This window comes from Dipodomys merriami, unplaced genomic scaffold (genome assembly GCF_024711535.1).
Source record: "Dipodomys merriami isolate MVZ:Mamm:240054 unplaced genomic scaffold, mDipMer1.0.p SCAF_467, whole genome shotgun sequence".
Taxonomy (NCBI): domain Eukaryota; kingdom Metazoa; phylum Chordata; class Mammalia; order Rodentia; family Heteromyidae; genus Dipodomys; species Dipodomys merriami.
In genome coordinates, this window is record NW_027206032.1 from 333,238 (window position 1) to 360,000 (window position 26,763).

The 26,763-nt window shown below is 39.2% G+C and overlaps 1 long non-coding RNA gene across 1 annotated transcript in view; it reads left to right on the forward strand.

Annotated features, from left to right (window-relative positions):
- The first annotated feature begins 11,792 nt into the window (after positions 1-11,792).
- LOC138808676 (uncharacterized) overlaps positions 11,793-26,763 on the forward strand; it is an 18,106-nt gene continuing 3,135 nt past the window's right edge. The window contains exons 1-2 of the long non-coding RNA XR_011366571.1: positions 11,793-11,875; positions 22,174-22,265. This is a non-coding gene — a long non-coding RNA (uncharacterized lncRNA). The remainder of the gene's footprint in view (positions 11,876-22,173; positions 22,266-26,763) is intronic.

Below are 26,763 nucleotides of genomic sequence, written 5' to 3' on the forward strand. Positions count from 1 at the left end.
TGCCCGGGCTGGCTTTGACTCTTGATCTTCAGGTCTCAGCCTCCAAGTAGCTAGGATTACAGTCAGGAGCCATCAGCTCCCAGCTTGCTAGTTATTTTGGAAGTGAAATCTCAAGAGATATCTCGGCCCAGGCTGGTTGTGAACCACTATCCTCTATATCTCAAGATTGCAGGAGTGAGCCACTAGCACCTGGCTACAGCACAGTATTGATCAGCTAATGTAGCACTATTTCATCCCTATAAATTATTTCTTTTGGGGAAGGGGTGGGGGTGGAACATGGGGCTTGAATTCTGGGCCTGGATACTGTCCCAGAGCTCTTCAGCTCAAGGCTAGCATTTTACCACTTAAGCCACAGTGCCACTTCCAGTTTTCTGGTGGTTTGTTAGAGAGAAGAGTCTCACAGACTTTGCTGCCTGGGCTAGGTTTGAACTGCAAACTCAGATCTCAGCCTCCTGAGTAGCTAGGAGTACAGGCTTGAGCCATGGGCACCTAGATATAAATTATTTCTTCAGGTGATAACAGGAGATTTAATGTCTTCATATTGCTGGTACCTAGCATATGTCTGATATTTAGCAAATGGTTCAAATAAGTAATTCCATTTAAAATTCAAGAGAAAATAAAGAATATACAGTAAAAGCATAAGTGCCGTTACCATTATATGTCAGACCATTTAAACACAAAGATGTTTTGTTCCAAAATACTTTAAAAAAATCTTATAGTGAAGTCCAGGCTGACCTTGAACTTGCCCTTTTCTGACTTCAGCCTATGAAATGCTGAGATTACAGGTGTGTTCTACTTTCCTGGGCTAAAATATTGTTGTTTTCAAGAATTCTTTCTATTTTCTAATTTATTCAATTATATCTTTTTACATAATACCTCTTGAAAGTGTTTCCCAAAGAATATTACAAGCTAGTGCCGGGCGCCGGTGGCTCACGCCTGGCGCCGGTGGCTCACGCCTGTAACCCTAGCTACTCAGGAGGCTGAGATCTGAGGATCACGGTTCAAAGCGAGCCCAGGCAGGAAAGTCTGTGAGACCCTTATCTCCAATAAACCACTCGAAAACCGGAAGTGGCACTGAGGCTCAAGCAGTAGAGCGCTCACCTTGAGCTGAAGAGTTGAGGGACAGCGCCCAGGCCCAGAGTTCAAGCCCCACGATTGACCACCCCCCCAAAAAAAATATTACAAGCTAGTATACTAGTTTGTTTTCAGTGTTACGGAATCAAAAAGTTGGAATAAATACATTAATCAGGGTTCTTTTCCACAAATTTCCCAAAGATATTTGCATGCTAATTATACATTATATATCTCTATAGACAGCACAGAATTTGCAAATTTTTACCCATGTGTTAGTCACTTTAATATTAAATATGGCCAAACTCAATTATAAGAGTTGAAAAATGCATAGAAAAAATAAACACCATGTGTCAAACTTGCCACATTATTAAATCTGGAACTAGTTTTTAAAAAACAAAAATTTAATTTCAGTTTAGGGTTAATTGGGTGTTTGTTGCTGTTGCTTATAACAACCAAACTAAAAAAAAAAAATACATAAGATTAATGCAACAAACCACTAAAATTTCATACAGCTGGGTGCTGGTGGCTCACGCCTGTAATCCTAGCTACTGAGGAGGCTGAGATCTGAAGATCACAGTTCAAAGCCAGCCCAAGCAGGAAAGTTAGTGAGACTCTTATTTCCAATAAACCACTAGAAAACTGGAAGTGGTGCTGTGGCTCAAGCGGTAGAGCACTCGCCTTGAGCTGAAGAACACAGGGACAGCACCCAGGCCCAGAATTCAAGCCCCACGACCAACAACAACAACAAAAATTCATATGAAACTCAGAGCTTACGAAGTTAATAATCATGGTAAAGGACATAGCCAGAGAGCAACTCAAACTTCAGTTGTCTTTGAAAGAAATCCTGAGCTCTGTGAGGGCAAGGGTGGAGGAAAAATATGCAAATAATTCTGCTCCAAGAAATCAGTTGCATGTTTCTAAACTTAGTTGCACACAATTTTGCAACAGAGCAGCAAGTAGGACTCATTTGGAAAATGCTACTTTCTAGACATCTGTTGAAACAACTCTCTTTGCTCATTTAAACATAATTAGGGCAAGAGCAAAGCATGCAGGCAGAAGAGAGAATATTGAAGTGTACTCCATGTTGAGTCTGTATACAATCCCAAACATCTCCTTTAGCTTCACTCGGCTTCCATTCCCAAATGAGATGAAGCTAACAATGCCTACCTCAACAAGCAAGTCACTCTGTGTATATGAAACAATGGACCATTCGGCACATTGGCAAGCTTGTTATAGAAGAAAATTAAGTAGCGGATATAGGAACATTAGTGGGCAGGTGATGGTAGCTCGTGCCTGTACTTGTAGCTACTCAGGAGGCTGAGATTTGAGGATCATGGTTCAAAGCCAGCCCAGGCAGAAAACTCCCCCTGGGACTCTTATCTCCAATTAACCACTCAAAAACCAGAAGTAGTGCTATGGCTCAAGTGGTAGAGTGCTAGCTTTGAATACAAAGAGGCTCAAGGACAGCACACAGGTCCTGAGGTCAAGCTCCACAACTGACAAAAAAGAAGAAGAAGAAGAAGAAGAAGAAGAAGAAGAAGAAGAAGAAGAAGAAGAAGAAGAAGAAGAAGAAGAAGAAGAAGAAGAAGAAGAAGAAGAAGAAGAAGAAGAAGAAGAAGAAGAAGAAGAAGAAGAAGAAGAAGAAGAAGAAGAAGAAGAAGGAAGAGGAAGGAAGAAGAGGAAGAGGAAGGAAGAAGGAAGGAAGAAGAGGAAGGAAGAAGGAAGGAAGAAGAAGAAGAAGAAGAAGAAGAAGAAGAAGAAGAAGAAGAAGAAGAAGAAGAAGAAGAAGAAGAAGAAGAGGAAGAGGAAGAGGAAGGAAGAAGAAGAAGAAGAAGAAGAAGAAGAAGAAGAAGAAGAAGAAGAAGAAGAAGAAGAAGAAGAAGAAGAAGAAGAAGAAGAAGAAGAAGAAGAAGAAGAAGAAGAAGAAGAGGAAGAGGAAGAGGAAGGAAGAGGAAGGAAGAAGGAAGAGGAAGGAAGAAGGAAGAAAGAAGAAGAAGAAGAGGAAGAGGAAGAAGAAGAAGGAAGAAGAAGAAGAAGAAGAAGAAGAAGAAGAAGAAGAAGAAGAAGAAGAAGAAGAAGAAGAAGAAGAAGAGGAGGAGGAGGAGGAGGAGGAGGAGGAGGAGGAGGAGGAGGAGGAGGAGGAGGAGGAAGAAGAAGGAAGGAGAGGAAAGAGAGGAAGGAGAGGAGGGAGAAGAGGGAGAAGAGGGAGAAGAGGGAGAAGAGGGAGAAGAAGGAGAAGAAGGAGAAGAAGAAGAAGAAGAAGAAGAAGAAGAAGAAGAAGAAGAAGAAGAAGAAGAAGAAGAAGAAGAAGAAGAAGAAGAAGAAGAAGAAGAAGAAGAAGAAAGAAGAAGAAGAAGATGATGATGATGATGATGATGATTAGCAACATCAACTACTTTATACCATTACATTGCCCAAACTAAGTATCTATGGGTTACTCAAATCAAAACATTTCAAAAATATCCCGCCCTCTTCTTTATGATCATCCTTTAGGCTTGTCCCTGCATTCTTTCTGAAAGCCAATGGTCTAGTCAACTATTTGAGTTACCTTTTCTAAACAATCCTTCTGTTGAAATCTGCAGTCCCTTTTAACATGAAAGAGAAATAGGCAAACATTCCCAATGGTAACTTAAGCATATTTTAATAGACTGTGGCCATAGGTTTCTGTGGCTGCTTTATAGTTCTTTTCTCTACTGGTGAATGGAAAAAAGAGAAATGTGCAAAATAAAATTTCCTAGACTTTAAGGGAAGACTCTCCATGGGGCAGTTTATTTGTCAAACACATTTTCACAACAGAGTAATTATATAGATAATATCAAAATATTTCTTCAACACACTACACTTTGAATTTCCCTAAAGCACATCAGCCCACCTCCTACAGCCACCTCCGAACCCCTGTGCCCTTGGCTGGTTGGCTGCCGCCCTTATTCTCCAGTCTCACCAGAAGGCACCTGCCACCAGGCCTAGCAATGACTCTTCCTTCTGCCTAGCAATTTCATTCCCTGGATATTTGCCATCTCACACCTCACCTCCTTCATTTCTTTGCTCAGGGAAGCTTACCTTGACCAACCTATTGTATCCTCCTCCTGCATCCACACTGCTGGGCAATTCACCTTGCCTTGCTCTCCTTCACTTTCTCTTGTAACAATGACCACTTGTCCTCGATCGGCCTCCACCACAAGATGTAAGTTCCACAAAGCAAGATCTGTGCCTGTGCTATTCACAGAAGCAGCTTGGAATCTAGAATACTACCTCGCTGTCATAGAATTTCAATATCTTTTGGATGGATGCATGAAGAGCACCTAAGACAATCTAAATTGTGTCTAGGACCACAGGGGAATGCAGAGCTTGTGGCACAAAGGTGACAGAGGCAAGACTGAGCTTCTTTGCCTACTGCTTACAGATTCAGGATATTTCTCCAACCAGAAGAAAATTGTACAGAAAGAAAGGAAGACCTACAGAAAGAGAAAGAGAGGGAGTAAGAAGATGGAAAGAAGAAGAATGACCTTAAACTTCCCAGTGGAGCTGTGAACAGCCTTCCACATTCTCCTCTCCTTTTCCCTTGCTGAAATTGAAACTAACTAAAAGATATTGTTAAGGCCCAATAAAATGCATGATTTAAACAGATACTATTTATTTATTTATTTATTTATATCGGTCGTGGGGCCTGAACTTGGGGCCTAGGTGCTGTCCCTCAGCTCTTCAGCTCAAGGCTAGCACTCTACTACTTGAGCCACAGCGCCACTTCCAGCTTTTTCTGCTTATGTGGTGCTGAGGAATCGAACCCAGGGCCTCATGCATCCACGGCAAGCACTCTACCACTGAGCCACCTTCCCAGCCCCCAGATACTACTCATTGTCAGCAAGCAACAAGGACTTGCTGGGGCACCATAACCTGTCTTCCAGTTGTTTGCAAAGTAAAGCCACTCCATCGCCTCTGCTTCCAGCACATTGGCAAAGATAGATTTGACTGTTTTTCCTCCTAGAACTTGCATAATTTTTCTCAGAAACACAACATTTAGTAGCAGGTAGAAAGACATAAATCTCATGCATATTTTTTAAATAAGGTGGCAAATTACATTGTTAACACAAATGTAAATTCAATATTAATTAATCTGCAAAATTCTGTGTCTATTAATGGCTGATTTAAGTGTTATGCTAAGTGCTAAAGACAAAGATGGTAACTGTGACTCTGGAATTTAATTCCATGTAGTGTTTCTCACTCTTTGCACCAATGGCTAAATACTATATGAAGATAGAAATCTCCAAAAATTGGCCTCCTTGGGACAATATTTCATTACTGATTCATAGAAGAAAGATATATGTTTTGAATATTTTCAACAACCAACAAAACATTATACTGAATTTTAATTTTCCCATTTTTATAGTAACAATAGTCTTGTGGTTTATTTATTAAATGTGTAATGTTACAATATCTTGTGGCAATGTTTTGTGAGTTCATACATCCATTCATCAAAAGTAATGAATCACTAAAAGAAATCAGTGAAACAAAGAATCAATGGAAGAAGAATTTCTTAGAAAAAAATAAAATTGAAAAACCCATATCCAACTAACCAAAACAAAATGAGGAGAAAAATTCAAAATTAACAGAATTAGAGATTATAAATAGGACATAACCACAAAAACTAGTGAAATCCCAAGATTACTATAGAATACCCCAAACACCTATATTCTAATAGAAAATCTAGAAGAAACTGATAAATTTCTAGATGCATATGGCCTACAAAAATTGACCCAAGAGAATATAAAACATCCAAACAAATTTATAACAAACAATAAAATTAAAGAGAGTTAAAAGGAAAAAAACCCACCTAAGAACACATGGATTTAAGGCTGAATTCTACCAGACCTTTTAAGAAAGAACTATTACCAATGTTCCTCAGACTATTCTATAAGATAGAATGGGGAGGTTTAGTAACAGACTCATTCTATGAAACCAGAATTACCTGATACCAAACCAGATAACACCAAACTAAAACAAGGGCTGGGATGTAGCTCAGTGGCAAAGCGCTTGCCTAGCAAGTGCAACATCCTGGGTTCGATCCCCAGTATCAGAAAAGAAAAGACAAAAAAAATACAGTTTAAAAAAAACCCCAAACCAAACAAGTAGTAATAGTACAGAAGAAAAAGGAAAAGGAAATTATATTCCAATTTCCATGATAAACATAGATGCAAAAATATTCAATGAAATACTTATATGCAGAATTCAACAGCCTGTTAAAAAAATCTGGCAAAATGATCAAGTTGATGTCATTCAGGAGTGCAGGAATGGTTCACATTTAGAAATCAATAGCTATAATACAGCACAAAAACAGAATAAAGGACAAAAAAATCACATGAGCATCTCAATAGATCGGATAATAGCCTTTGACAAAATTCATCATTCTTTTATGAAAAAAGCCAAGAACAAACTAGGTTAGGATCAATGAACTTCAATATAGTAAAAACCATTTATGACAAAGTCATACAAATATTGTTTGGGAAAAACTTGAAAGAATTTCCTTGAGATTCAAGAACAAGACTGCTCAATGCAATTATTCAATGCAATACCACAATTCTTAGACAAATGAAATAAAAGAGACTCAAATAGAAAGGGAAAAAGCAAAATTATCCCTATTTGAAGATATGACCCTGTACTAAAGACCATAAAGATTTCATCAAAAACTCTCACTAAGTAGCAAGGTACAAAACCAACATAAAAGACTAATATCTTTTCTAATATCTTTTCTAAATAGCAATAATGAACAGAATCAGAAACAAATCAGGAAATAATTCTATTTATGATAACTTCACAAATTAATTACCCAGAAATAAAATAAATAAAATAAAATAAAAGTTTATTACAAGTCCTACCATGTTCATGGACGAGCAGAATTAATATCACAAGGATGAATATATTATTGACAAAATACAATGAAGTCACCATTAGTTTTCACAGAAATAGAAACATTAATCCTAAAATGGATTGGAAGCAGAAGAGACCCCCCATTAGCCAAAGCAATCCTGAGCAAAGAGAGTGTTAGAGATATCACTTATTGACCTAAAATTATACTGAAATGCCACAGTAAGAAAAACAGCAATCCTGGGGTTTAAACTCAGGGCCTAGGAACAATCCCTGAGCTGTTTTGCTCAAAGCTAGCACTCTCCCAATTGAACCACAACACCACTTCTGGCTATTTGGTCATTAACTGAGATTCCCAGGAGGCTGGTGTCAAACTGTGATCTTTAGATCTTAGCCTCTTGAATAGCTAGGTTACAGATGTGAGCTGCTGGCACTTGGAGATTTTTTTTATTTTAAAGAATAAATATCTTGCTGGATGCTGGTGGGAAGAAAGGTAAGCAAATGCAGTCACTGTATTCAATATATACTATGTAAAAATCAACTATGTAATTTGTGGGTAGGGTTAGGAGGGAAAACAAAGGAAGGGGTGAAATTGCCCAAAGACCATTGCACTTAAAACTACCACCAGGTAGTTTTCACCAGTCATCTCCTATTATCCTTCGCATCAGAGTGTGGCAAACAAGTGGCCTGGGTGGCCAACATCTCTGTGTGTGTGTGTGTGTGTGTGTGTGTGTGTGTGTGTGTGTGTGTGTGTGTGTGTCCTGGAGCTTGAATTCAGGGCCTGGATGCTGTTCCTGAGCTTTTATGCTCAAGGCTAGCACTCTACCTCTTTTTTTTTTTTTTTTTTTTTTTTTTGGGTCCAGTCGTGGGGCCTGAACTCTGGGCCTGGGCGCTGTCCCTCAGCTCTTCAGCTCAAGGCTAGCACTCTACCACTTGAGCCACAGCGCCACTTCCGGCTTTTTTCTTTTTGCTTATGTGGTGCTGAGGAATCGAACTCAGGGCCTCAGGCATGCAAGGCAAGCGCTCTACCACTGAGCCAACTTCCCAGCCCCTAGCACTCTACCTCTTAAACCACAGCTCTGCTTCCAGGTTTTGTTTTGGTTTGGTTTTTGGTTTTTAGTGGTGGTGGGGCTTGAACTCTGGCCACTGTCCCTGCGCTCTTCAACTCAAGGTGAGCTCTCTACTGCTTGAGCCACAGTGCCACTTCTGGTTTCTGGTGGTTTATTGGAGATAAGAGTCTCACACAGAAGTAGCACTGTGGCTCAAGCGGTAGAGGGTTAGCCTTGAGCTGAAGAGCTGAGGGATAGTGCCCAGGCCCAGAGTTCAGGCCCCACAATTGACAAAAAAAAAAAAAAGTCTCACTGACTTTCCTGCCCAGGCTGCCTTTAAACCATGATTCTCAGTTCTCAGCCTCCTGAGTAGCTAGGATTACCTGCATGAGCCACTGGCTCCCAGCTCTGCTTCCAGTTTTGGGTAGTTACTTGGAGTTAAGTGTCTCAGAGACTTTCCTGCCTGGACTGGCTTTGAACTGAATTTTTTTTTTTTTTTTTTTCCGGTCGTGGGGCCTGAACTCTGGGCCTGGGCACTGTCCCTCAGCTCTTCAGCTCAAGGCTAGTGCTCTACCACTTGAGCCACAGCGCCACTTCCGGCTTTTTTCTTTTTGCTTATGTGGTGCTGAGGAATCGAACCCAGGGCCTCGAGCATGCAAGGCAAGCGCTCTACCACTGAGCCACCTTTCCAGCCCTGAACTGAAATTTTTAAACCTCAGCCTTCTGAGGAGCTAAGATTAGAGGTGGGAACCACTGGCAAATAGCTACATCTTCTTTCTATACAGACCAGACCAGATGCCACTATGAGAAGCTCACAGACACCCCTGAGACTGGGTCTAGAAAAGCCCTGTGATCACTCTGAACTCTTAGGCCAAGATGGCAAAAGTAGCCTAGATGGCTTCACACCCAGAGAAATCATGTCCAATAATTGCATTCTATGTCTAGTCAATGCTGAGCACGTTCTACTTATACCATGGGCATTCTGAACATGAAAGATTTCTTACTAGACCTATTAGAATCATAACCCATTTGCTGATGAGGCTGTTGAGAGGTTGGAAGACACAGGCAAAGGTATGTGTGCAAAGGGATGGAGGTGGAAAGGAGAGAGAAGGTACAAACCACTCCTGTGGTGGGGATATAGTTAACTCGTATTTTCTCATCTTCAGTTTTCATTCACTCAAGTCAGCTGGAATGGGTCACTTGCAACAAAGATTACATAACTAGGGTCATATAAATGTTTTTGTTTTCTCTGATAGGGCTGAATGACCATGATCATTCAGCTCATTCTAGCTTGAACTTACACCAGCAGTTCCAGCAGGGAAATGCTTACATGCAAGATAAGGTACTGGGTGCTGAAAATGATAAATGATGCTTTCGTGAGTTACATAATTTTAGATATTCAGGAACTCACAAACTAGTTTGGAAGGCAGGGGTTATTTCAGCTACCTGTATATGATACAGTGTGAGACATACTGAAGAAAAGCCTTAATAGGACAGAGGAAAATTAGGAATGTAATCTGCTTCTTCCTCAAATATTATGCTTACTTGTCCTCAATGCATTTAAAGCTGAAGAATACAAAGTTGAAAGGGAAAACTCAATGCCAGTTCACCATAAAGAAATTTTAAAAAAGGGCTGGGCACCAATGGCTCATTCCTTTAATCCTAGTTTCCTAGTTACTCAGAAGACTGAGATCTGAAGATGGAGGTTCAAAGCTAGTTCAGGCAGGAAAGTCTCTGAGACTATCTCTAATATCTCCAATTAACCACTGAAAAAGCCCGAAGTAGAGCTGTGCCTCAAGTGGCAAGGCACCAGTCTCAAGTGAAAAAGTGAAGAGACAATGCCCAGGCCTTGAATTCAAGCCCCAGTACTTGCAAAAACAAACAAATAGAATGGTAGAAAGATAAATTTTTAAAAGGGCTATCTTCTGTTTATGGATGAAGTTATTTGGTACAATTTTCTATCACCTTCCTTTGGCATTAATAATGTAAGAGAAGCATGATATTTGTTAAATCCAATACCTTTTTCATCTTTCTGCAATGCAGAATGTCAGCTTTGTTAGGATAACAAATAATTAGAAATGTAGATAATTTTACCCTTGAGAATCATTCTGAATACTGACTGTATTATTTTAAGAAAATGGGAGAAGGAGAGTGGAAGATGGAGAGAGGGAGAGAGAGAGACAGAGAGAGAGAGAGAGAGAGAGACAGACAGAGACAGAGAAACAGAGAGAGAGAGAGAGGCTACAGATGTCTTCCGTAACAAATTGCCTTGCTGATGTTCCTGCTAAATTGTCAGAATTATTTCCATTGAGTTTCAATTCTCAACCTAAGTAAATAAGGAAGTAATATGTCTGAATTCAATTCTGGTGGCTTAATATTAACTTGGCTGAGGAAGCTGCTGTTTCCAGAAAATGTTTTGGGATACTGAAAAGGAAAAAAAAAATCACTGATGCACAGATGGTTATTGGGCTTTTTTTTGTTCTATTTCATTATACTGGAATGTTAATGTTTTGTTTCCTATAATTAAATATGTGCCAAGTTGTATTTACAGATCATCCAATTCACTCTGCCTGTACTGTCATAGTGGAAAATGGAGGAGAGCCTACAAATGGGCACAAACATTAACAAAGTGACATTCTGAATTGGCAAGCAGAAAAGCAAGAAAATGAAGAGCAGATTTTTACAAGGAATCTATCCAATGCAAAGAACAAGCAAAGTTGTTCTGCTTGAACTCTAGTATAGTTACAGGTATTTATAACATTAAAAAAACTTTGTGATAGTCAAATAGATATGACCATTTTGAGGACCATTAATTTACAAGATTCAGATTAAAATACTCCATATGCCTCCAGTATGATCATGGAGCCACCACACAGCTCCTAATTAGCATTTGGCTAGAGTCAGCTCAACATATTTTCTGGTACACCGTGAAAGACCTTCAGTAGTTGTTTAGAGCTTTGCTTTCTAAAGTTATTTCTATTGTATCTGTCATTTCCATTGTTTTCACCATAAATATTTGCTAAATACATACTGCAAGTAAAGGGCAAAACACAGATAAAACAGGTTTAGATCTATCATCTCTCCACTCCCATTTTTTTCTCTGTAGCCTGAAATACCTTCCTGTTCTTTAACTCATTAGATGAACAACTCCTCATGTCTCTCTCCAAATTATATGGCCAGTACATGCAGGGCTTGCATGATAGTCACACAATTTTGTGTGTGTCTGTGTGTGTGCAATTGTGTGCTGGTATTGGGGCTTAAACTCTGGGCCTAAGCAGTGCCTGTTACCTTTCATCACTCAAAGCTAACATACTCTACCATCTGAGCCACAGCTCCACTTCAAGGGTTTGGTGGTTAATTGAGGAGACTGGACTTTCCTGCTTGGGCTGGCTTTGAACTATGATCCTCAGACCTCAGCCACCTGAGATCAAGAGCCCAGGCCCTGAGTTCAAGCTACAGAAGGTAAAAGGAATGGGGTAAGCAGAAAGTAGCAGCCACTAGTAAAAAGAGAAGGTTAAATAGTCCAGAGGAAGATGGTGGAGGAGAAGCTGAAGGCTAAACAAGCTCTCGCATAGAAAGCAGTTTTAGTGTTCCAGTGAAAAGTCCTAGGCTCAAGAGTCACACCAAGTGTGCCATCATAGTACAGAGAGTTTGGACAGAGAGGGGAAATCCAGGCAAGGAGACAGATCTGAGCACTTGCCAGTGTCCGCAGCAACAGCTGCTGCCACGGCCACCATATCAACACAGAGAACCCAGGACAAAAGGGCCAAACACAGTGTGTGAGAGGATTCTACTCACTGCCGGCAAGAACTGACAAGGAGCACAAACATTCATCCTGCTGATCACAGACAGTCACAGACCATGGACAGCCTGGAAATCATGGGATTGGTGTGAGTAGCCCAAGACATCCTCACTCCTTCTCAGGAAGCAGTTGTGGAAAGCTAACCCCTCCCATACCACCAAAGAAGAACTTTGATACTGACAAAGACCCAACCAGAGCAGCTAGTGTGCAACTCAGGCCTTGGAAGAATACAATAGGAGTCATTCAATAGTCACAGGAACTTGACCTGCCCAGCTCAGCTCCACCCAAGGGAAAGTTGCCCTTCCCAGGCAGAGGAACCTCTGCCCCCAGAGGAGTGACTTTCTTCACTGGGTAAACAGAGTCAGAGGCTGCCCCTCCCCACTGCAGCCGAGGCTGCAGACTCAGCAGCAGGAAGGATAAAAGAAAAACAATTGAAACTCAGCAAACATAAATCCTAAGAATGGCTCCAGGCTGGGCTCTATGAGTGTCTCAGAGCTAGCCTCTCAGGAAAAAGCTACTGATTGTTGAAAGGCTTCAACCCTACCCAGAACTTAGCCTCATCACAGCAACTCCAAGCTAGAGAAAACAGCCATCTCCATTTGTGATACTCAAAGCATACTCCCTCCCATTGACCTAGCCTAAGAGGAGGATCACAAAGTCCTGGGTGAGGCAGAGCTTCTTTCTGCCTTCTCAAACAAACTGACAAGAAACCAATCAAGCCACAGGAAAACCAAACACCACAAGCAAACCAGAGACTCCACCAAGAGACTGGTTACAGACATAGGGGAGACACAAGAACCCCTTCCCCTCCAAAAAAAATCAAAGAACTCTTTTTTCTACCAATTTTTTAAAATTAAAAATTGTTCTTTTTCATAATTTTTATTTTAGGTGTGTGGTTTTTTTTTTAACTCTTTTACTCTTTTCCCTTTTTTTTAAATTAATTGCTTTTTTGCCCATCGCCAGATATATACCTATCGTCACTTATTAGACCTTATCCTTCATTGTGTGCATACTTAATTCAGAAATTGATTACTCAATTCACAACCTCTCAAGCTTAACACCTTTAATAGTAGTATTATTTCTTTATACTTATATAATTTTTAAGTGTTTCATTTTTAATTTTTTTATTTTTTATTTTTTATTTTTTTATCTTTCCTTTTTATCTCTCCTCCTATCCTTCTATCCATTTCCTCTCTGAAATTAGGGCATGGTTAAATTCCTTCTTTCCTTTTACCTCTCCACATTCCTCTAATCTTATTTTCTCCCCACAATTTTCCCTAAACTTAATCATTTCTAGTCTGCTGACTCCCTTTTTGCCATTCTTAGTCCATTAATCCATAGTTGTTTGGTGTTGAATTAGATTGTATCTGTTGAACTAGATTGTATCTGTACTCATTTTTGACTGTGTCGATCTGTGTGCAACTACAGGATTCTGGTTGATGCTTGCCTTAAAATAGTGTTCAAGCAGGAACACTATTTCATACCAAATGGGCAGAACAAGCCAGAGAAACACAAGAAAAATGGCAAGTCCAGGCATCTCAACTCCCATTCATGATAATCAAGTGACAGAACAGTTAATGAATAATGCAAAGGAGACTTTCCCAAAAGATCTACAAACACTACGGGTAAACATGCTGAATGAAAAGATTGAAAGCCTACAAAGGACTCTTTGTGAGCATGATAGGGAGCAAGATGAGGCTAACCAAAGATTAATACAGGAATTTCATGAGCATGAGGAAGCTAATCAAAGATTAATACAGAAATTGCATGAACGGAATGAGAATAGACAAAGATTGATGGAGGCATTCATGGAATCCACAGAGAGCTGAAGGAATCCAGGGAGGCCACAAAGGGAATGCTGAATGGAGCCCATCAGAAGGAAAGGGAGTCCAGAAACCATAACCAACTAAGGGGTTTGAGAATGAACACTGAAAACCAACTTAAGGAAGTAAAGAAGTCCATACAAGATCTAAAACAAATCAACAAAGAATTTGAAGCCATCAAAGCCGACCAATTAGAAGGAAATGAAAAACAAAGTAGAAAGCCTTGACAGTAGGTTAGACCATGCAGAAGATAGAATCTCTGGGACTGAAGACAGCCTAGATATTCTACAGAAAGAAGCGATAACTATTCAAGACAAATCCAAAAATATGATAGATCTATTCAACATTTAGAAGACACCATCAGAAGGCCTAATCTGAGGATAATGGATATAAAGGAGCAACTAGAGAGAAAGTTAATGGTCTAGGAAATTTATTTAACAGGATCCTAGCAGAGAACTTCTCAATGCAAAAAGATAGGCCTATTCAGATATAAGAAGCTTTTAGAACCCCAAATAGACCAGACCAGAACAGGACATCCCACCGTTACATTATAATCCACACAGGATCAATTCAGACCAAGGAAAGGATCCTTAAAGCTGTCAAGGAAAAAAGATCAATCACCTATCAAGGGAAACCTTTATAGAATAGAATAACTTCAGATTTGTCAGCAGAGACAAAGCAAGAAGAGCCTGGAATGATGTGTGCCTTGCCCTAAAGACAACTATCAATCAAGAATAATGTATCCAGCTAAACTCTCCTTCATTATGAAAGGTAAAATAAAAACCTTCCATAGCAAAAAACAAAAACAAAAACAAAAACAAAAAAACTGAAACAATATATCCACCAAACCAGCCCTACAAAAGATACTTAAAGATGTCCTACACATAAAAAACCAGCTAGAGGCTGGGAAAGTGGCTTAGTGGTAGAGTGCTTGCCTTGCATGCATGAGGCCCTGTGTTCAATTCCTCAGCACCACATAAGCAGAGAAAAAAACCAGAAGTGGTGCTGTGGCTCAAGTGATAGAACACTGGCCTTGAGCTGAAGAGCTGAAAGACAGCACCCAAGCCCAGAATTCAAGCCCCACGACTGACAAAATAAAAAAAAGAAAATAAAAGAAAACCAACAAGAGCACAATAAAAGCCAAGAAACCACACCCAAACCGAGAATCCAAGAATCAAAGGAAGAACCCAGTTGTCACATCTCCCAAGAAGGTGGATAACATGGCAGGAACTACCAAACACCTCAAAGCCCTAACTCTAAACATTAACAGACTTAACTCTCCAATTAAGCGACATAGACTGTCTAGTTGGATTAAAAAGCAAGATCCTTCTATCTGCTGCCTTCAAGAGACACACCTTGCCCATAAAAAACAAGCATATTCTGAAAGGGAAAGGCTGGAATAATATCTACCAAGCAAACGGCCCCCATCAGCAGGCGGGAGTTGCAATCCTAATACCAGATAAAATAGACTTTAAAATTAGTGAGAAGAGATAAAGAAGGTCACTACATACTAATTAAGGGATCTCTCCTTCAGGAGGATATTACAATTCTAAATATTTATTCAACAAACAACAGTGCACCCTAATTTATCCAAGAAACACTACTTTCAAATCTCACATAGATCTAAAGTCATTAATTGTTGGGGACTTTAACACACCACTATCCCCACTAGATAGACCAATTTGGCAAAAACTCAACAAAGAAACCTCAGATCTAAATAACTGCATAGATCAACTAGATTTAACAGACATCTACCGAATATTTCACCCAGCAGCATCAGAATACACATTCTCAGCAGCACACAGAACGTTCTCCAAAATAGACCACATTTAAGGTCACAAAGCAAACTTGTCCAAATTCAGAAACATTGAAGTTATACCTTGCATTCTCTCAGAACATAAGGGAATAAAATTAGGACTCAACACCAAAAGCCACCAAAGAAAGTCCTGTAACACATGGAGACTGAACAACACACTGTTGAATTACCGGTGGGTCATGGAAGAGACTAGAAAGGAAATTCAGATGTTCATGATATTCAACAAAAATGAACACACAAATTACCAGCTCCTCTGGGACACAGAAAAGGCAGTACTTAGAGGCGAGTTTATAGCTCTGAGGTCCTACATCAACAAATTGGAGAGATCTGAAGCCAACAACTTAAGGAGACAGCTGAAGCTCCTTGAAAAAGAGCAGCAAGATAAACCCAAATCCTGTAGACAGAAGCAAATAATTAAAACTAAATCAGAATTAAATGAATTAGAATAAAAAAACATAGAATCAACAAAATATTGAGTTGGTTCTTCGAAAAATTTAACAAAATTGACAGACCCTTAGCAAATCTTATCAGAAAAAGTGCAGAACACACCTAAATGAACAAACTCAGAGATGAGAATGGAAACATCATCACAGAAACAACCAAGATTCAGAACGTTTATGCTAAGTTTGAGAATCTGGATGAAATGGACGATCTCCTAGCAAATACCGACATGCAGAAACTAAACCAAGATGATTTAAACCAACTTGACAGACCCATATCCAGCATGGAAATATAAACAGCAATAAAAGACCTCCCACCCAAGAAAAGCCCAGGACCAGATGGATTTACAAGGGATTTCTACAAGACCTTCAAAGCAGAACTCAGACCAATACTCCTCCAACTTTTTAATGACATTGAAAGTGAAAGTTCACTACCAAACTCTATGAGCCATTGTAGCCCTCATCCCCAAACTAGGCAAGGAAGTATAGACACATTTCTTTGATGAACATCGATGCAAAACTTTTCAACAAAATTTTGGCTAATTGACTTCAACTACTCATCAAAAAAATTATACATCACGATCAAACAGGATTCATTTCATGGATGCAAAGCTGGTTCAATATATGCAAACCAATTAATATAATTTATCACATCAACAAGGGCAAGGATAAGAACCACATGTTATTTGTTAGGAAATGGAAAGACTTGGAAAAAATTATATTAAATGAAGTAAGCCAGGCCCCAAGAAATATAGGTCCCATGGTTTCCCTTATTTGCAATAACTAGTATATATCTGGGACAAGTAGAAAAGGTCAAAAACTATGTACATATGACCAGATAAGATGAAGTTAGGCTAAATGAACCCCAAGATAGGAAAACAAGTGGTTTTTCTCTTTCTTGTGATTGTTTCTAATGTATTTATAATATACCATGTGATTTTTTTTGTTGCTTTGTATGCTCCTCCCACACAGTATAACCCCTGTTGTTGATGTCGGTATAATTTGGAGAGGGAAGGGGAAAAAAACAAAATGTTTAATTAGAGATACAGGTTGACCCAGTGTAACAATGAAATGTACAAGAATGTTGAATGTACTATGTTGAAAAACAAACTTTACAATTTAGGTGGAAAGAGGAGTGTAGTTGTGGAGGTGGGAGGGAAGGGATGGTAGGGAAAAAACAAAGGAGGAGGCAACAATGCTTGATAAGAAATGTACTCATTATCTTGCTCATGTAACTATAACCCTCTGTATAGTATTTTTACAATAAAAAACTTATTTAAAAAAAGAAAGAAAATATAGAGAGTGAAAAAAAGAACCACATGGTTATCCCAATAGATGCAGAAAAAGCATTTGACAAGATCCAATACCCCCTTTATGATGAAGGCGCTGGAAAACTAGGAATCAATGGAACATTCCTCAATATAATGAAGGCTGTATGTGACAAACCTACAGCCAGTATTATACTTAGTGGCGAAAAGCTAAAGCCATTTCCTCTAAGCTCTGGAATGAGACAAGAAAGTCCACTCTATCTACTTCTATTCAATTAATATTAGATGCCTAGCTAGAGCAATAAGACAAGATGCAAACATAATGGGGATCCAAATAGGGAAAGATGAAGCAAAACTCTCCCTCTTTGCAGATATGATCCTTTATTGAAAGAATCCTATGGACTCCAATCCCAAATTACTCAGCTGATTCGAAACTTCGGCAAAGTATGAGGGTATAAAATTTACCGTCAAAAATCAATGGCTTTTATGTATGCCAACAATGAGAAGAGAGGGGATGAAACCAGGAAAGCAACTCCTTTTGTAATAGCCCCACAAAAAATATAATACCTAGGAGTTAACTAAAGTAGTGAAGGACCACTACAATGAAAACTTTAAAAACCTGAAAAAGGAAATTAAAGCAGAACTTAGCAAGTGGAAAAACCTCCTACATTCCTGGACTGGGAGGAACAACATCATGAAAATGGCAATAATGTCAAAGGCTATTCAATGTGATACCTGGAAATATCCCAACCTCATTCTTCAATGAAGTAGAAAAAGCAACCAAAAATTCATATGGAACAATAAGACCCCAAATAGCAAAAACAATCCTTAGCAGAAAGAATAGAGCTGGAGGAACATCAATACCAAATTTCAAACTCTACTACAAAGCCATAGTAATCAAAACAGCTTGGTACTGGCACAAGAACAGACCTGAGAACCAATAGAATAGAATTGAGGACCCAGAAATGAACCCACAGACCTATAGCCACCTAATCTTCAATAAAGCAGCTAAAAAATAAAATGGAAGAAAGACAGCCTCTTCAGTAAATGGTGCTGACAAAATTGGTTTAACACCTGTAGAAAACTAAATCTAGATCCTTATATATGACCATGCACCAGAATCAACTCCAAATGCTTTGACCTCAAAGTCAAAGCAGACACTTGAAAACATTACAGGAAAGAATAGGAGAAGCTCTAGGGCTCCTTGGGACAGGCCAAAATTTTCTTAATAAAGACCCAGAAGCACAACAAATCAAAGAAAGGTTGGACAAATGAGATTGCCTGAAACTGCAGAGCTTCTCCATGGCAAAGGACATAGCTAGCAAGATCAATAGAAAGCTTTCAGATTGGGAGAAGATCTTCACTAGCCATACAAGGGACAAGGGTCTCATATCTAAAATATACTTAGAACTCAAAAAATTAAATCCCCCAAAAAACAAATCCTCAAGGAAACAACTGCCCAATTAATAAGTAGGCTAAAGACTTAAAGAGAAACTTCTCTGAAGAGGAAATAAAAATGGCCAATAGATACATGAAGAAATGCTCAACTTCTCTAACCATAAAAGAAATGCAAATCAAAATAATATTGAGATTCCACCCCACTCCAGTTAGAATGGCTATGATCACGAAATCTAGTAACAACAGATGCTGGAGAGGATGTGTCCAAAAGGGAACCCTACTGTATTGTTGGTGGGAGTGTAAACTTGTTCAACCACTTTGGAAAGCAGTATGGAGGTTCCTCAAAAGACTCCACATAGAACTCCCCTATGACCCAGCAATCCCACTTTTGGGCATTTACCCAAATGATCACAAACAAGGCTATACTAAAGCTACCAGTATAACTATGTTTATCGCAGCATTAATCATGGCTAAGATATGGAACCAACCCAGATACCCCTTAGTAGATGAATGGATCAAGAAAATGTGGACTTTCTATTGATCTTGCTAGCTATGTCCTTTGCCATGCAGAAGCTCTGCAGTTTCATGCAATTCCATTTGCCAACTTTCTTTGATTTGTTGTGTTTCTGGGTCTCTATTTAGAAAATTTTGTCCTGTGTCAAGGAGCCCCAGAGTTTCTCCTATTCCTTCTTGTAATGTTTTCGGGATGTCTGCTTTGACTTTGAGGTCAAAGCCTTTGGAGTTGATTCTGGTTCAGGGTGATATATAAGGATCCGACTTTGGTTTTCTACAGTTGTTTAACCAGTTTTTCCAGCACCATTTACTGAAGAGGCTGTCTTTCTTTCATTCTATTTTTTAGCTGCCTTATCAAAGATTAGGTGGCTATAGGTCTGTGGGTTCATTTCTGGATCTTCAGTTCTAGTCTATTGATCCTCTTGTGCCAGTACCAAGCTGTTTTGATTACTGTGGCTTTGTAGTAGAGCTTGAAGTTTGGTATTGATGTTCCTCCAGCACTGTTCTTTCTGCTAAGGATCATTTTTGCTATTCGGGGTCTTTTATTGTTCCATATGAATTTTTGGGTTGCTTCTTCTATTTCATTGAAGAATGAGGTTGGGATATTTACAGGTACCACATTGAATTTGTAGATAGCCTTTGGCAGTATTGCCATTTTCTCGATGTTGATCCTCCCAATCCAGGAGCATGGGAGGTTTTTCCACTTGCTAAGTTCTGTCTTAATTTCCCTTTTCAGGTTTTTAAGTTTTCATCATAGAGGTCCTTCACTTCTTTTTTTCTTTTCTTTTCTTTTCTTTTTTTTTAATTTTTGGTCATGGGGCCTGAACTCTGGGCCTGGGCACTGTCCCTCAGCTCTTCAGCTCAAGGCTAGCGCTCTACCACTTGAGCCACAGTGCCACTTCCAGCTTTTTTCTTTTTGCTTATGTGGTGTTGAGGAATCGAACCCAGGGCCTCATGTGTGCAAGGCAAGTGCTCTACCACTGAGCCACCTTCCCAGCCCCGGTCCTTCACTTCTTTAGTTAAGTTAACTCCTAGGCATTTTATTTTTTGTGGGGCTATTACAGAAGGAGTTGCTTTCCTGATTTCAGCCTTGCTCTTCTCATTATTGTCATACAGAAAAGACATTGATTTTTGAGGGTAAATTTTATACCCTGCTACTTTGCCAAAGTTTCGGATCAGCTCAAGTAACTTGTTAGTGGAGTCCATGGGGGTTCTATCAATAAAGGATCATATCATCTCCAAAGAGGGACAGTTTTGCTTCATCTTTCCCTATTTGGATCCCCTTTATTTTTGCATCTTGTCTTATTGGTTTAGCTAGGCATTCTAATACTAAATTGAAGAGAAGTGGAGAGAGTGGATATTCTTGTCTCGTTCCTTAATTTAGAGGAAATGGCTTTAGCTTTTTGCCACTAAGTATAATGCTGGCTGTAGGTTTGTCATACACAGTCTTTATTATATTGAGGAATGTTCCATGGATTCCTAGTTTTTCCAGAGCTCTCATCATAAAGTGGTGTTGAATCTTGTCAAATGCTTTTTCTGCATCTGTTGAGATAATCATGTGGGTCTTATCCTTGCTCTTGTTGATGTGATGAATTCTATTAATTGATTTGCGTATATTGAACCAGCTTTTCATCCCTGAAATGATTTTCTGACCTTGAACTGGTAGCTGCTTCAGCCTTCCCTGATTCCAGACTTTATCCCTGACTTATATTGCCTGTGAATGTTCTGTTGTCTTTAGGTTCTCCTCTGTGTGTTGGGATTTGGAACTTTACTCTAAGCAGAAATCCTAGTTGTGGGGTTGACTTTGTTTCTTTTTTCTCCTAGACAAAAGTTTTTTTCTGTCTCTTGTCCAGTGTCTGGTTTTGTCTGGTTTTATAGTTGCTCTGTAGGAAGGCATGAGTAATATCAGCTTATTTATAATACTTGAAAGCAAAAGTTCTCTCCATAATAGTGCTTGATATAATATAATTATATTATATAATATAAATTACTTGATTTACTAGTTGATATAGTATAAGATTTTTTAAAGTTAAAACAGAAGTGATTATTTTTGAAACATACTCATCTTTGTAATGCCTATTGGTTCCCTTACTAATAATCAGCATAGTCTTCTATGACAAAGTTGAGCTACAATTTGCATACAGTAAAACTGGTATTTTTTGCAATATGACTTTGTGTTGAGAGATAATAGTTATGTTCATACTATAGAATTATAGTTATGTTTACACTATATAATCACAGTATATTGTGATACACATATACAGATAGTTCCTGTGTTTATGTGGTTCACAAGATAGAAGAATATTTTCATTACCTGAGGGAGTTCCTTCAGGCCAGTTTGTAGCCACACCTTTCTTTTTTTTTTTTTTGGATCCAGTCGTGGGGCCTGAACTCTGGGCCTGGGCACTGTCCCTCAGCTCTTCAGCTCAAGGCTAGCGCTCTACCACTTGAGCCACAGCGCCACTTCCGGCTTTTTTCTTTTTGCTTATGTGGTGCTGAGGAGCCAAACCCAGGGCCTCAGGCATGCAAGGCAAGTGCTCTACCACTGAGCCAACTTCCCAGCCCCTGTAGCCACACCTTTCTGTCTGTTCACAGCACTTGTCAACCATTGATTTGTCTCTGACTATAGTTTCCCCTTATTTAGAAGGTCATATCACTGAAATTATTTACTCTACTGTTGTGTAGATAAATACTTTTTTTTTTCTAGTCCTGGTGCTTGAACTCAGGACTTGGGCACCATCCCTGACCCTTTTTGTACTCAAGGCTAGCACTCTACCACTTGAGCCACGGCACCACTTCCAGCTTCTTCTGAGTAGTTTATTTGAGATAAGAGTCTCATGGACTTTTCTGCCTGCTCTGGCTTAGAACTGTGATCCTCAGATGTCAGCCTTCTGAGTAACTAGGATTATAGGTGTGAGCCACCAACACCCAGCTAGATCAATACTTTTATATTTGAAATGAAATGAAATTTTAAAAGACTGCTTACCTTAGCCTTCATCTTAAAATAGTTTTTTTAAGATTTCTGTATGCAAAAATGCCTCAATTTTTAAAAATAAATCACATAATAATAAAGCAAAACAGTCCATGACCTTTCTTCTTTGTGCTTGTACATCTTCTCCCTTTTGTAGGACAAAACAGTGCCAAAGAAAATGAAAACTCCTCACCAGTATCTGTGCCATTTGGTGTCCTCTCTACTATCTCCGCTGCTGTTCAGAGCACAGTGAGTAAGAAGTGCAAGCTGCTTTCCTCCCTTCCATTCCTGTAGTGGTTTTCCATTTCCTTCTATTCTTTTCCTGCAAGAGTCATGGGACTGCTACTCGGCGGGGGTGCCAGTCATTTGAGGATCAATCACTTCTGAGTGGTAGAGTAAAAGCTATATGTAAACTTTCTCTAAAAATACAGGAATATACATTGAAGAGTTACAGAGAGACCATTCACATAGCATTTTTTTATTGTGAAAATACCATACAGAGGGGTTACAATTACATGGGCAAGATAATGAGTACATTTCTTATCAAGCATTGTTGCCTCCTCCTTTGATTCCTCTTCCTATCCCTTCCCATCTCCCTCCCCCATCCCCCGCCAAAGTTGTAAAGTTCATTTTTTGACATAACGACTTGTACATCTCATTGTTGCAATGGGTCCACAGAAAAGTCGATCTTAGGTGAAGTGAACCCCAAGATAAACATTCAAATGTTATTTCTTTCATGCAATTGTTTCTAACATATTTATAGGGTGATTTCTTTGTTGCTTTGTATGTCCCTCCCCCACAGTATAACCCCTGCTTTCACAGTATTTGATGTTGGTATAATTTGTGGAGGAGAAGGAAAAAAAAAAACAAAACATTTAAGTAGGGCACATAGCATTTTATGGACCAGAAATTCTGAAGTTTAAGTAGGACACATAGCATTTTATGGACCAGAAATTCTGAAGTTTTTTGGCCTTAGAAAATGTCTGCTTTATAACTAGTATATGTCTAGGACAAACAGAAAAGGTCAAAAGCTATGTACATATGACCATATAAGATGATATTTGATGTGAAGGGAAATGAACCCCAAGATAGGGACACAAGTGGTTTTTTTCTTTCTTGCTATTGTTTTTAATGTATATATAATGTACTATGTGATTTTTTGTTTCTTTAGTATGTTCTTTCCCATGATATAACCCTTGTTTTCACTGTGTTTGATTCCGGTGCTCTGCACCTTGTATATACATTTTCATAATTTGGGGAGGGGAAGGGAAATAACAAAATGCTCAAATAAGGATACAGGTTGACGCATTGTAACAATGAGATGTATGAGATACTATGTTGAAAACGAACTTTACAAGTTCAGCAGGGTGGGTGGGATTGGAGGGGAGGGAAGGGATGATAGGGGAAAAACAAAGGAGGAGATAACAATGCTCCATAGGAAATGTACTCATTACCTTACTCATGTAACTATAACCCCTCTATACAGCATTTTCACAATAAAAAAAAAACCATAATAAAAAAAGAAAATGTCTGCTCTACAAAAATATTTTTCTCATAATTTCACTTTAAGCAGAAGGGAAGAGTGATCTTTTAAAATGAGAGATACTTATAATACTATACATGATTAGAAACATTTTAAGAGAGCACAGAACCCTAACTATCTTTCCTAGATAAAGGTAGCTAGTGTTTTTTAAGTTTTTTGTTTTTTTGTTTTTGTTTTTGAGTCCGGTCGTGGGGCCTGAACTCTGGGCCTGGGTGCTGTCCCTCAACTCTTCAGCTCAAGGCTAGCACTCTACCACTTGAGCCACAGCGCCACTTCTGGCTTTTTTTTTCTGCTTATGTGGTGCTGAGGAATCAAACCCAGGGCCTCATGCATGCAAGGCAAGCGCTCTACCACTGAGCCACCTTCCCAGCTCCGTGTTTTTTAAGTTTTTATTTTAACCTTTGTGTGTGTGTGTGTGTGTGTGTGTGTGTGTGTGTGTGTGTGTGTGTGTGTGTGTGTGTGTGTGTGTGTGTGTGTGTGTGTGTGTGTGTCTTGGGACTTGACTTGAACCCAACGAAGTCCTGAGTACTGTCCCTGAGCTTACTTGCTCAAGGCTACCCTCTACCACTTGAGCCACAGCCCTATTTCCTGATTTTTTTGAGTAGTTTATTGGAGATGATAATCTCCTGGACAAATTTACACTCCCACCAACAATGCAGTAAGGTTCCCTTTTGGCCACATTCCCTCCAGCATCTGTTGTTATTAGATTTCATGATTCTAGCCATTCTAACTGGGGTGAGGTGGAATCTCAATGTTGTTTTGATTTGCATTTCTTTTATGGCTAGAGAAGTTGAGCATTTCTTCATGTGTCTATTGGCCATTTTTATTTCCTCTTCAGAGAAGTTTCTATTTAAGTCTTTAGCCCACTTAATTGGGCGGTTGTCTCTTTGAGGATTTGTTGTTGGGGGATTTTTTTTTGAGTTCTAAGTATATTTTAGATATGAGACCCTTGTCCCTTGTATGGCTAGTGAAGATCTTCTCCCAATCCATAAGCTTTCTATTGATCTTGTTTTCACTGTATTTGATTCCGGTGCCCTGTATCTTGTATATACATTTTTCTAATTTGAGTAGGGGAAGGGAAAAAACAAAAGGCTCAAATAAGTATACAGGTTGACCCATTGTAACAATGAGATGTATGAGGTACTATGTTGAAAACGAACTTTACAACTTCGGGAGGGGAGGGAAGAGTTGGGGAGTTGGAGAGGGAAGGGATGGTAGGGGAAAAACAAAGGAGGAGATAACAATGCTTGATAGGAAATGTACTCATTACCTTACTCATGTAACTGTAACCCCTCTGTACATTATTTAACAATAAGAGAAACATATATAAAAAAAAAAAAGAATCTGGGGCTGAGAAGGTGGCTCAGTAGTAGACCACTTGCCTTGCATGCATGAGGCCCTGGGTTCGATTCCTCAGCACTACATAAGCAGAAAAAAAAAAAAAGCTGGAAGTGGTGCTATGGCTCAAGTGGTAGCATACTAGCCTTGAGCTGAAGAGCTGAGGGACAGCTCCCAGGCCCAGAGTTTAGGTCCCACGACTGGACCAAAAAAAAAAAAAAAAAAAAATCTCATGGACTTTCCTGCCTGGGTGACTTTGAAATGTGATCTTCAGATCTCAGTCTCCAGAATAGCTGAGAAGCTAGGATTAGAGGCTTGAGCCATCAATCCACCACTGCCTAGCTATTTTAACTTTTATTTGTTTATTTATTTGTTTGTTTTATTATTTATTTATTTTGGAGTATGTTTCTACCACTTGAGCCACATCTTTAGCCTTTCTTCTGCCTGCCTGCCTATCTATGTCTATATTATCTATTTTGATCTATGGTTTCAGAGATGTCAGTTCATAATGTTAGGGCAAAGCAGAATCAATTATATCATGGCAACCAGAAAGCAGAAATAGGTAGTTTGTTTTTGGATCAGATGATTAGCTTTTGCTTGTGTTGGCTTTGGACTACAATTCTACCTCTGCTTTGTGAGCAGCTGTGATTACAAGAGTGTACTGCGTCTTTGGATTCTCTTTTCATTCTTTTTACTATGTAGCCATGTAGCCCAAGCATCCTTGAACTTGATATGAATGTAGGCTGGCCTCAGACTCACAATCCTCATGCCTTAGTGTCTGGAGTGTTGAGATTATAGGCATGCTCCACAATATATACTTTAGCTTTTTGAAATAATTCCAATTCCTTAATTTTCATTCAGAAAATTAAAACAATAAATTTTCATAATGAGAACTTGTGCAGACTCTTTAAGAGACAGTATACCCCTTCTTCCAGGAAGATAACTATAGTCCTGACTTTTATCTTAGATTAATTTTGTCTGTTTTTATACTTTACATACTAATAGTACATTTTGTATTTAGCTTCTTTCATACACCACTTTTCTACAATTTGACCATGTTGCATTTTGGATGCATATCCCATTTTCTCACTATGTCACAGTTTATTTATTCCACACTACAAAATTTTTGTTCATGTCTTTTGTTTTTGCCAGTACTGGAGCTTGAACTCAGGGCCTGGGCACTATCTCTGAGCCTCTTTTGCACAAGGTGAGCACTCTACCACTTGAGCCACTTCTGGCCTTTTCTGTGTATGTGGTACTGAGGAATCGAACCCAGTACTTCATGCATGCTCAGTAAGCACTATATCACTAAGCCACATTCCCAGCCTTGCATACGTCTTCTGATGAACCATTGCACAAGAAAAAAATGCTAGTACCTGACCTACGGGCCCATGTTGTAGAGCCTGATGGTATCCAGAAACCAAACCAAAACAAAACAAAATAAAACAAAAACCAAAGGTGAGTGGCTTGGCCATACCAAGCCAGAGGAACTGAACCTGAAAAAGTCAAAACAAAAACAAAACCTAGGAACAATAAAATAAATAAAAAGAAAGGTGGAAAAGGAGAGGATCCAATTAAAGATTTTTAAATTCTGAGGTGGGTTGCACACCTGTAATCCTACCTGCTCAGGTTACTGATATCTGAGGATTGTGGTTTGAAGCAAATCAGGGCAGGGAAGTCCATGAGACTTAAGTTAGTATCAGTGGTAGGCTTGAACATGTTGTGTTTTGCTCATGGCTACAGCTCTACTACTTTCTGCCTTTTGGTGGTTTATGAACTTTCTTGCTCAGGCTGTCTTCTAACTGCAATCCAAAGATTTCAAGCCACCGTGTAGTGCCTATAGCTTGCCACGGGACTCTTACCTCT